The sequence below is a fragment of the Malania oleifera genome, chromosome 5 (assembly GCF_029873635.1).
Source record: "Malania oleifera isolate guangnan ecotype guangnan chromosome 5, ASM2987363v1, whole genome shotgun sequence".
NCBI lineage: Eukaryota > Viridiplantae > Streptophyta > Magnoliopsida > Santalales > Ximeniaceae > Malania > Malania oleifera.
In genome coordinates, this window is record NC_080421.1 from 55,942,543 (window position 1) to 55,955,559 (window position 13,017).

Below are 13,017 nucleotides of genomic sequence, written 5' to 3' on the forward strand. Positions count from 1 at the left end.
AAAAATACCAAAAATATACTCATATCTAGGGACCTACAACGTGAATTTCCCGCCCCTAGATCAAAACTTACCCTTCTAATGGGGTAGTACCACTCTATCTCAATGGCGGCCTCGATCCACTGGTCTTTCTGGGTTCTCTGAAAATTATTTAATGTTTGGGGGTGAGACACTTCTCAGTAAGGGAAAATAAAATAAATACAGCTATGTGTCAACATGAATATTTAATGATAATATGGATATATAGTACATTCTTCATACCAAAAAACATTAATCATTTAATAACTGCATAAACGTATACCTTCTTATTTTTAATAAATCATACTAATCATAACTGTCTGGTATAGCTAATAATACTGAAAACATACCCAAGATGAATAGCTAGCTGATGTCATATATTACCCCCCATAACGAGTTGTGCAGTCCGAAGGGGGGACCTGACAATGGCTGACCGACCACTGCCGAGTAAAAAATGTCTGTAAGTATGATGGGCCCACCACACCCTGGTCCGAACTACCAGGTGGACGTCCATAACTCTACACTGAAAGCACATCGACTATTCATCTCCCACCCCCTCGTGGGGTGGTTAGCACTAATCTAAACATAGATATCTGATTTATATAGCTACGGTACTGTGCTCCTGAAATAGAACTAATACTAACATTCGGGTTCTGATAACATATAGTACATGATAATATAACATTTAACATAAATGGACTGATAGAATTTTCTATAATTTCATAAATACGGCCTCGCACCGAACATTTCATAAATACGGCCTCGTACCAAACACTTCATAAATATGGCCTCGAGCTGAAATCATGCATCATACACGGCCTCACGCTGGCTATCAATCACGACTTTGTGCCGAATATCTCATACATATCATTCTAAATAAATAAATCATTTATCATATACTTCAAAATCATAACATACTGTATTATTTCATAATTCTTGAAAACATGCTTTACTCATAAAATTGCCATAACATAATACTTATTATGTAAAATAATGTTCATGCCACACAATGCTGAGTAAAATCATACATTTTATTCTAATATTTCATTTCTTGTAATACAACAATATTTTCCCAAATATGCATTTTCTCAATAATATTCAAATATAAAACACGCTTTCCTGAAAATTTATTTGCTGATAAATAATACTAATTTGTAAGGAAAAAAAACTGCTTTAGTTTATTTCCTTACCTGAAATTGAGAAAAACTCCCTAAAAATCCACTCGTCCTGCACCCGCAGGGTTTCCCATTCAACACCCTGAATTCAACAATTCCTAGAACTAAATTTCAGCACGTGAATATCATTTCCTATAACTATGAAAAGACCAAATTTGGCATAAAATGTCTTACCTCAACTCAGAGATGAATTTCAACTCGCTTCCACCAACGATTCGCTCCAGCAGATTTGGAGAGAACTTCCTCAGGAGCGTCGTGGTGGCCTCAGATCGTCGATCCTACTTACGACGGAGTCGAAATCGAAGAGAGAGGAGAGGGAAACAATAAGGATGGAGAGAGAGAGAGAGAGAGAGAGAGAGAGAGAGAGAGAGAGAGAGAGAGAGAGAGAGAGAGGGTGATTTTCTGATTTTGCTGAGATTAAATCCGAGTTTTAGGATATTGATAGAGTTGGATTCATCGATGAGACACGTCACCTCGTCGACGAAGTTTAGAATTGCCAAAATCCTCCCCGATATTTTCTCATTGACAAGACATTCCTTAGTTGATGAGTCCAACTGCCGCGTCATCGACAAATGCGAAGCGTTCGTCGACGAAGTCTGCAGTGCCCTCTTTTCTATTCCCATTTTCCTCTCTCCTAATTATTATTTAAATACCAATTTACTTTTGGTCATTACACTCTCCCCTCCTTATAAAATTTCATCCTCGAAATTTACTATTTATATAACTCATCATCCCTTATAGGTAAAACGGTCTACTTATTTTATTACTTACCCTCACTTATGGTAGAGGAATACCGTGGTTATATTCTGATTTTTAGGAGATTACATATACAAAAGAAAATTTCCCCAAAACTAAAATATCACTTACTAACTAAAGTATTACATGTACCTACAAAAGAAATGCTACACAATCACTTACATTTCTAGTTATATCTTATCTTCATGGAATAATTGTGGGTATTTCTATCTAATATGTTCCTTGAGCTCCCAAGAAGTCTCTTTTACTGCATGATTCCTCCATAAAACCTTTACCAAAGGAATCTTCTTATTACGTAGTTCTTGTTCTCTTCTGTTCAGAATTTGCACGGGTACCTCCTCATAAACTAGCAAATCACTGAGCTCTAACTCACCATAATTGATAATATAAGAAGGATCTAGGATGTATTTCCTCAACATAGATATGTGGAATATGTCTTGCATCCTGGATAGTGTTGGTGGCAAAGCTAGCCTGTAGGCAATTGGTCCCACTTTCTCTAAAATCTCAAATGGACCGATGAACCTAGGGCTAAGTTTACTTTTCCTTCGAAACCTTATAACTCCTTTTAACGGAGCTATCTTCAAAAATACATGATCACCCACATCGAACTCCAAATTCCTGCGGCGATTATCGGTATAACTCTTCTGTTAGCTCTGAGCTGCCCTGATTCTACCCCTGATGAGCGGAACCTTATCGTATGCCTGCTGTACAAGCTCTGGCCCCACAACTCGCCGCTCCCCCATCTCGTCCCAATACAAAGGAGATCAACATCCCCTACCATATAAAGTCTCAAATGGTGTCATGCCAATGCTGGCTCGAGAACTGTTATTATACGCAAACTTTACCAGTGATATAAACTGAGTCCAACTACTCCCAAAATCTAATACACATACTCGGAGCATATCTTCTAATATCTGTATCGTCCTCTCAATCTGCCCATCTGACTGAGGATGGAATGTCGTGCTAAATAATATCTAAGACCCTAGAGCTTCCTGTAAGCTTCTCCAGAAATGTGACGTGAAATGGTCTCAATCTGACACTATAGATACTGACACCCCATAGGAACGAACTATCTCCTAGATATAGATCTACGCCAAATGGTTAAGGGAATAACTGATTTTGATAGGGAGGAAATGGGCGGTCTTAGTCAACCAATCTACTATCACCCAAATCGCATTCTGGCCATGCGATGTTGACGGCAACCCTAAGACAAAATCCATAGATATATGATCCCACTTCCACTCTGGGATAAATAGTGGCTGTAACTAACCTGCTGGTCTTTGGTGCTCAGCTTTTACTTGCTGGCACGTTAGACACTAGGCTACATACTCGGCAATCTCTTTTTTTATACAACTCCACCAATAAAACTCTCGTAGATCCATGTACATTTTCGTACTACCAGGATGAACAGTATACAAGAATTTGTGAGCCTCCTCAAAAATAATCTTCTTGATCCCCGCATCAGCAGGAACACACAGTCTGGAACGGAACCGTAAAGCCCCATCATCTAAAATACAGAATTCCTCTCCCTGGCCAGTATGCACTTTGTCTATCACCTTTGCTAATTCCAGGTCTTCTTTCTGAGCGGCTTTAATTCTTTCTTGCAGAGTAGGCTGTACTACTAGGCTGGCGATACATACTGAAAGATTACTCACGATCAATTCAATGTCGAGTCTCTCTAGATCCATCATGATCGGACGCTAGATCTCCATAGCAGCTAATGTTGATTACCCAGAATTCCTGCTCAGTGCATCAGCTACCACGTTTGCTTTCCCTGGGTGGTAACTGATAGTACAATCAAAATCCTTAATTAACTATAATGACCTTCTCTATCTCATATTCAATTCCTTCTGGGTGAAGAAATACTTCAAACTCTTATGGTCAGAGAAAATCTCGCACTGCTCATCGTACAGGTAATGCCACCAAATCTTCAATGCATGTACCACTGCAGCCAATTCAAAATCATGGATAGGGTAATTCTTTTCGTATTCTTTCAACTGTTTGGACGCATATGCCACCACCTTGCCATACTGCATCAATACATAACCAAGTCCTTTCAAGGATGCATCACTATAAATAACGTAACCCTCACCCTCTGACGGGATGATCAATACTGGTATTATGACTAGCCTCTACTTCAATTCCTAAAAACTTTGCTCGCAGATGTTGTCCCATTCAAATCTGGCATTTTTTCTAGTCAGTCATGTCAGAGGCCCTGAAAAAGCTGAGAACCCCTCGACAAAATGACGGTAATATTCGACTAACCCCAAGAAACTCCTGATCTCTTGGACATTCCTCAGTCTAGTCCAATTCACTACCGCATCAATCTTACTGGGATCCATAGAAATTCCGTCTCCTGAGATAACATGCACCAGAAACACAACTTTATCGAGCCATAAGTCGCATTTACTGAATTTAGCATACAACTTCTTCTCCTTGAGCATTTGCAAAACCTGCCTCAAATGTATCTCGTGCTCCTTATAGCTCCTTGAATAGACCAGTACATCATCAATAAAAACAACAACAAACTGGTCTAAAAATGAATGAAAAATCCTCTTCATGAAATCCATAAATATCGCAGGAGCATTCATTAGACCAAATGGCATAACAAGGAATTCATAATGCCCATATATGGTCCTGAAAGTTATCTTCGATACATCTTCTACTTAACCTAATTTGAGGTCGATCATAGAATATACCCGTGTACCTTGGAGCTAATCAAATAAGTCATCGATACGGGGTAAAGGATACTTGTTCTTGATGGTCGCTTTATTAATCTCCCTATAGTCTATGCACATTCTCATAGACCCGTCCTTCTTTTTCACGAACAGTACTGGAGCTCCCTATGGGGATACACTAGGTTGTATGAAACCCTTATCAAGTAAATCTTGCAATTGATCTTTCAGTTCTACCAACTCTGCTGGCGCCATTTGGTATGGTGCTTTAGAGATCGACACTGTACCTGGAAGTAGATTAATAGGAAAATCTATCTCTTGGTCAGGTGGTAAACCCGGTAATTCATCCGGAAACACGTCAGTAAATTCCTTTACTACTGGCGTACTGGTGAGTTTCACTTCATTCCCTGCAGTCTCCTTCACGAAAGCAACAAATCCCTGACAACCATTCAGAAGTAGCCTCCTCACCTGAACAGCTGAAACTATTTGAGGTACATACTGCACTCGTGACCTTGTAAATTTGAATTCTGGTCTTCATGGAGGTCTGAATATCACCTCTCTCGCACGACAGTCTATACTGGAAAAATTAGCTGCTAGCCAATCCATGCTGAAAATGATATCAAACCCATGCATGTCCAGCACTACCAAATCAGTAGATAAAATTCTCCCCTGAATATCAATTGGACAATCCTAGAGCATGCTACTACATCTTATCGCTGACTCGGTCAGTGTAGCCACTAGTAATTCAACATCTAGTGATTGTGTTTCAGCCCCATACAATTTAACACATCCCATAGATACAAACGAGTGTGTGGCCCCTAAGTCAAACAATGCAATAACTTTAAATGAAAACATATTAATTGTACCTGTGACCACATCATTGGTCACCTCAACATCACTTGGCGTCAGAGCAAAAACCCTGGATGGAGCCATATTCCTCTACTGGCCTCCACATGGTACCTGATAACCTCCTCGTGCAGGTCTAGGAGCAAAAGCAGCACCAATCTGAGCTTGACAATCCCTCATCATATGCCCTGGCTCCCCACATCAGTAGCAAACACCTTGCCCAGCATGACACTCCCCTAAGTGTCTCTGTGGTACCTTCTTTGCTTCATCTAGTATAATGTACGGGGCGAAGTGAGATAATTTGATGAATCTCGCCACCTACTGTTGCACGGTCTGCTGTCCTGCTTCAGATTCAGGAACTCCTCTATCTTAACTTCCCTGGTTGAAGCCAAAAAATACTTGTCGAAGAATATCTCCTTATACCGCTCCCATGTCATCTCCACATGTACTGTCCTCTGCTGCTCTAAGAGTTTCACTGCCGTCAACCACCTCTCGGCCTCTCCAATCAATTTTTAGGTTGCAAATAGCATGCTCTGCTCCTCTGAACACTGTAGCATTGCACATATTTTCTCCATCTCTTGCACCCAATTTTCAACGACAGAAGGTTCTGTTTCCCATAAGAAAGTTAGAGGATTCATTTTTATGAATTTCTCTATCGAGCTATCGTGGCCTGCCGATGGACCACCCTATTCCCTCGAACTTCTAGCAATTTCAGCCATAACCTGCTGTGCCATGCTACGTAAGACTGCATCCGAATCACCACCTGCAGCGCTTGAGAGTCCAGCACCCTCATTCCCACTAGCGTGGGCACTACTACCACTAGGGTCCATCCGAAAAAAATAAATAACTTAGAACCCCTTCACTATACATATCACCCAACCAATATGATGTTTACTCCTAATTAATTCATCTCTCTTGATCTTAATTCAAGGTTCAATCCTGCAACCTAGATACCCAACCCGATGATAGTTTACCATGACTCTCCTAAAATTGTCACTCCAGGAAAATCACACAAACCACCATGGAAGTCCTGCATCTAGACTACAAAACTAAACCTCAAATTCCCTTATCATATACTCTAGTATTATTACTGTTGCATTCTAGAGTCTACAGAACCTAGTATCCTAGGCTCTGATACCAAACTGTAATGACCTACTTAATTTATCATATAATAAAACATATTTGATAACAAGGTCAACCCGAACCCTTGGTCAATGGGGACACACTTGACAATCACAACGGAAACCTAAGCAGCAGTAAATATAAATCACATTCTTAAAACCATAAAATATATAACACCAGAGTTAACTAAATCCCAAAACAATGTATTTATATACAATCTCCAAAAATTCCAAAAATATACTCATATCTAGGGACCTACAACGTGAATTTCTCACCCCTAGATCAAAACTTACCCTTCTAATGGGGTAGTACCACTCTATCTCAATGGCGGCCTCGATCCACTAGTCTTTCTGGGTTCCCTGAAAATCATTTAATGTTCGATGGGTGAGACATTTCTCAGTAAGGGAAAATAAACTAAATACAGTTGTGTGGAAACATGAATATTTAATGATAATATAGATATACAGTACAATCTTCATACCAAAAAACATTAATCATTTAATAATTGCATAAACGTATACCTTCATATTTTTAATAAATCATAATAATCATAACTGTCTGGTATAGCTAATAATACTTAAAACATACCCAGGATGAGTAGCTAGCTGATGTCATGTATTAACCTCTATGATGGGTTGTGCAGCCCGAAGGCGTGACCTGACAATGGTTGATCGACCACTGTCAAGTCAAAAATGTCTGTAAGTATGATGGGCCCACCACACCCTGGTTCAAACTTCCAGGTGGACGTCTACAACTCTACACTAAAAGCCACATCGACTATCCATCTCCCACCCACTCGTGGGGTGGTTAGCACCAATCCGAACATAGATATCTGATCTATATAGTTACGGTACCGTGCTCCTAGAACTGAACTAAACTAACATTCAAGTTCTGATAACATATAGTACATGATAATATAGCATTTAACATAAATGGATTGATAGCATTTTCTATAATTTCATAAATACGGCCTCGCGCTGAACATTTCATAAATACAGCCTCACGCTGAAATCATGTATCATACACGGCCTTGACTATCAATCACGACCTTGCACCGAATATCTCATACATATCATTCTGAATAAATAAATCATTTATCATGTACTTCAAAATCATAACATACTGTATTATTTCATAATTCCTGAAAATGTGCTTTACTCGTAAAATTGCCAACATAATATTTATCATATAAAATAATGTTGATGCCACACAATGCTGAGTAAAATCATACATTTTATTCTAATATTTCATTTCCTGTAATACAACAGTATTTTCCCAAATATGCATTTTCTCATTAATATTCAAATATAAAACATGCTTTCCTGAAAATTTATTTGCTGATAAATAATACTAATTTGTATGGAAAAAAAAAACTGTTTTAGTTTATTCCCTACCTGAAATTGAGAAAAACCCCCTAAAAATCCACTCGTCCTGCACCTGCAGGGTTCCCCATTCAACACCCTGAATTCAACAACTCTCAGAACTAAACTTCAGCACGTGAATATCATTTCCTATAACTATGAAAAGACCAAATTTGGCATAAAATGCCTTACCTCAACTCAGGGATGAATTTCAACTTGCTTCCACCAACAATCCGCTCCAGCAGATTTGGAGAGAACTACCCCAGGAGCATCATGGTGGCCTCAGATCTTCGATCCGGTGAACGACGGAGCCGAAATTGAAGAGAGAGAGAGAGAGAGAGAGAGAGAGAGAGAGAGAGAGTGAGTGAGTGAGTGATTTTCTGATTTTATTAAGATTAAATCCGAGTTTTAGGCTATTTATAGAGTCGGATTCATCGATGAGACACGTCACCTCGTCGATGAGTTCCTAAAGAGTTTCGTCGACAAACCTTCATCCTTCATAGACGAAGTTCAGAATTGCCAAAATCCTCCTCGGTATTTTCTTGTTGACAAGTCCAATTGCCGCGTCATCGATGAAGTCTGCTGCGCCCTCTTTTCTATTCCCATTTTCCTCTCTCCTAATTATTATTTAAATACCATTATACTTCGGGTCATTACACTATATTTAAGACAAAGTACGGTTTGTATGAGTGGATGGTTATGCCATTTGGTCTCACAAATGCACCTAGTAATTTCATGCGCTTGACGAATAATGTGTTGCTTGCATTTATAGGAAGATTTGTTGTTGTCTACTTTAACGACATCCTAGTGTACAACAAGAATCATGATGATCACTTGGATCATTTTAAAAGTGTACCGAACGTTCTTAGGAAAGAAAATTTGTTTGCTAACCTAAAGAAATGTAATTTTTGCATGGAAAAGGTAATTTTCTTAGGTTATAAGGTGAGTGCTAAGGGCATAGAAGTGGATGAGGAAAAAGGTGAAAGCAATAAAAGAATAGCCAACACCTAAATCTATAACTAATGTACGTAGTTTTCATGGGTTGGCTAGTTTTATAGGCGGTTTGTGAGAGATTTTAGCACCATTGTTGTACCTTTAACTGTAGTGATAAAAAAGAACATGGGGTTTAAATGGGAAATGCACAAGAACATGCCTTTAAAATGCTTAAAGATAGGTTATATTTTGCCCCATTGTTGCTTTTACCTGATTTCACTAAAACTTTTGAGATTGAATGTGATGCCTCTAGGATTGGTATTGAAGCTGTTTTGATGCAGGATAAGTGTCCCATTGCAAATTTTAGTGAAAAGCTCAATGGGGCAGCATTGAACTACTCCACGTATGATAAAGAACTGCATACCTTGGTGAAGGCATTGGAGACCTGGCAACACTACTTGTGGCCTAAAGAATTCGTGATCCACTTTGATCATGAATCATTAAAGCATTTAAAGGGGCAAGTTAAGCTAAATCGTTGCCATGCCAAATGGTTAGAGTTCATCGAAACCTTCCCATATGTCATTCAGTACAAGCAGGGGAAAGAGAATGTCGTGGCTGATGGGCTTTCTCGCAGGTCTGCCTTAATTACTACACTTAGCACTAAGCATGGAAGCACATCATAAAAAAGAACTTACAATATTCATCTCAAGCCAATAAGGGGCATAAGTTCGTTACTTTTTAACCAGGAGATTGGATATGGGTGAATATGAGCAAAGAGAGGTTTCCTACTAAAATGAAAACAAAGCTACACCTGAGTGGTATTAGACCTTTTCAAGTGCTAGAAAAGATCAACGACAATGCATATAAGTTGGATCTACCGGGTGATTATAAGGTCAATGCAACTTTCAACATTTCTGATTTATCCCCTTTTGATGTAGGTGATGATTCGAGGATGAATCCTTTTGAGGTGAGGGGGAATGATATGAACCAACATGCTCTGATTGAACAGGATGATATGCATATGCCAAGCAGACCCATCACAAGAGCTAGAGCCAGGAAGGTCAAGAAGGCTACACAAGGACTAATTGAGAAGTTGCTTGAGTAAGAGTCAATGGGGGCCATCGACACTAAATAAAAGGACTTCCTTGAAGTGCTTAAGATGGTAAATTGTCTAAATACGTGTGAAGCTAGAACCTTAAGCCAATAAGGGCTGTTTTGGGGAATTTTTATTGTTTTAATTAAAGTATGGGCTAAATAGTAGGCCAATTGCGTCAATCAAGGATGGCACTAAAGTATGGGCTAAATAGTGGGCCAATTGTGTCAATTAAGCATGACTTGTGACTTGCACATGTTTTATTAAATGACATAGCATGCTTAAGGTTATGTGGCGCTATTTTATTGTCCAGATTGATGTCATAGCCTATTTTTATTGGCTGGGCTGATGTGATGGGTTTCTTTTATTTTCTATAAGTAGCCAACTCTATGTGGTTTTAAAAAGAACATACGGGCTAAATACAATTCGAAGTGAGGTTTATTTCTCTTCAAGTTCTTCATTGAACTTTCACCGAACTTATCAAAGGTGATACCTTTGTGGTGTTCATCCATTAATTTGATATTATTGGTTTGTGCTTCACGTCAAGCAATAGGTCAAGGATCCACTACCATATTGAATCTTATTTTGGGTTTGAGGTTTTGATAAATCAAATTTGGGGTCTCTAGATGTTCATTTTTGGGGTTCTGCATCACTCTGCTTACCCCTAACCTACAATGTGTGGTGGTGGAATTGTTGCGCTCCATGACCATCAGCAGGGCAGCTACCTCGTCTACCCCCGCCCCAGCATCTAGCGCACCACCAATAGAACTTGCCCCACCATCATCTGTTCCACCACATGCATCTTCTTGACAGCCACCTGTTTCGCCACGTGCACCCACTCCATCCTACACTACTCCACCTGCAGCTCCAACCTCGCATGCACCACCTCCTGCACCCGTGCCGCACCACTGGCTCCGGTTGCTAATGTTCCAGCCCCACTCCAACTTCACTCGAGTCACTGATTGTGTCTGGAAGTTTTTTCGATGATGATGCGATTGCTTCAAGCTCGCCATCTAATGTGGTTTGCCGGTCTAATATAAGTACACCATCTGATTAGTCTGGTGATCTGGGGGGAGGCGACTCTGATTATGACGTGGGTGGTTCTACTGAGTAGGAGTAGTGCTAGTTGTATATGATCTTTTGATATGCGCTCTTCTGTGTACTTCTATTATGCTTGTGCACATAGTTGTTTATTTTCTTCTTTTATTTGTATTTTCTATTTCTTTTGCATCACCGTGACTTTTCGTTGGCTGTACTTTTGCTCATATTGTATTCATCTTTAGTTGTACAGCCTGAGTGATTAATGAATATATGGTGATGTTTTTGTCTATCTTTTGTGCTTAGTGTACCATTGCTTTTCTCCATATATCTTGGTTTTATGTTGCATGCTTACTTGTGCAGGTACACTTGTTTACTCTATGGTCACCATGTAGTGCTTCCTTCCAATGTTATCCAGGTGGGTTCTATTATTCCTTCTGTAGGGACACTGAAGTTACATTTTGGGCACAAAAATGACATGATTTTTAAATTTTCAGCAAACATTGTATGTTGCATGCCTTGTTAACACATTTGATGCCCTTTTACATACTTTTGTATAGCCTATATGTTACAACCTTAGGTTGTATCTTTTAGAAGACTTTATTATGCTCATTAACAATGAAGTGAGTTTCTTGTGCATAGTTTCATGTGGTATAGTCAATTTACCTGTTTTGCCACTCAATGAGGGTTGACTAGGAGTTCATTCATTTCAATGCTATTGTATAAGTTTTGGTATTCATATAGCATTTTACAAGGTTAGGACACACTTTCACATGATTTGTCTCACTTAGGGTTCCTTGTGAGCACTAAGAGAACAATCGTGGTGACTATGACACCATGTGAGGTCTTGTTGAACCTTTTGGTTTTTTTTTTTTTTCCAGTCATTGACATAAACTTTGAGTTCACAAAACTCAACTTTCCTCCTTCGAATATTCTTTGCATGCTAGTTTCTTTATTTTATTTGCTAACCTAGAGGTGATGTCTAGTGGGGAGATATAAACCTAGGTCTTATAACCTACTCAAGATGTGAGTATTAAGCCAACCCTAGAGATGAAGATAATTCACGAATTCTATTCTTGAGTATTAGTTCTCTATCAGTAGCATGAAGATGATTTAAAGTGTATTGGTTGTTCTTGTTGGCTTTGAAAAAGAAAAATTCAAAGAAAAGAAATAAATTGTTGAGCAGAAAAGAGAATAAAAGAGAAAATGATAAAAAATATAGATGTCTGCTCCAAAAAGTAAAATAAAGAATGAAAAGTGGAATAACCAAGCTAGAATCACCACAGTCTTGCAAGATCAAGTGTCTTCGGGTGCTCTGGTGCATATGGTGTATTCACGCATAATTTGTGAATTATTGATCTGTGTGGCGATTAGGTGAAAATGCGCTAGGGTGAAGGACCCGACACCTCAATACTAAACTGGATTCCATTCCCATGAGACTAGTTCAATCCATTGTCATCGTTAGTTCTTTGAAGTATGTGAGATGTTTGACCATACATGTTTTTCCTAACATACAAGAGTGAATCCATCTTCTTGAGTGTTTTTGAGAGTACACTGGTGAGGCTGAGTTAAGACGACCGTCTTGTAGGTGTCCGAGGGTGACTCAAGTGCGATGAATCATTCACTTTACACATGTCTTGTGATTATGCTTGTTTATACTTGAATTTATATGATGATATCAACTCTGAATTATAACTTCTGGTTGATTATTTATGGGTTATGATTTTCTTGATGGCTATACACTATTGAGATATGTATGAGTGATTTGCTTTGAAATTGTCTTTATAATGAATTTATTTATAGAGGAGCCTAATTGTAATACTATTATATTCTTATATGTGAAATGGCATAATTGTGTTACTTGTTGATCCTACTTAATGTCCACTGAGATTGGTGTTTGTGGGTATCACCCTAGAAACCCTCATGAAACTATAACTCGTCCACTAGGGTCACCTAGGGGTTTATAGTGTTGTTGCATGTGGTAAATGTAATCGTGTTTCCCA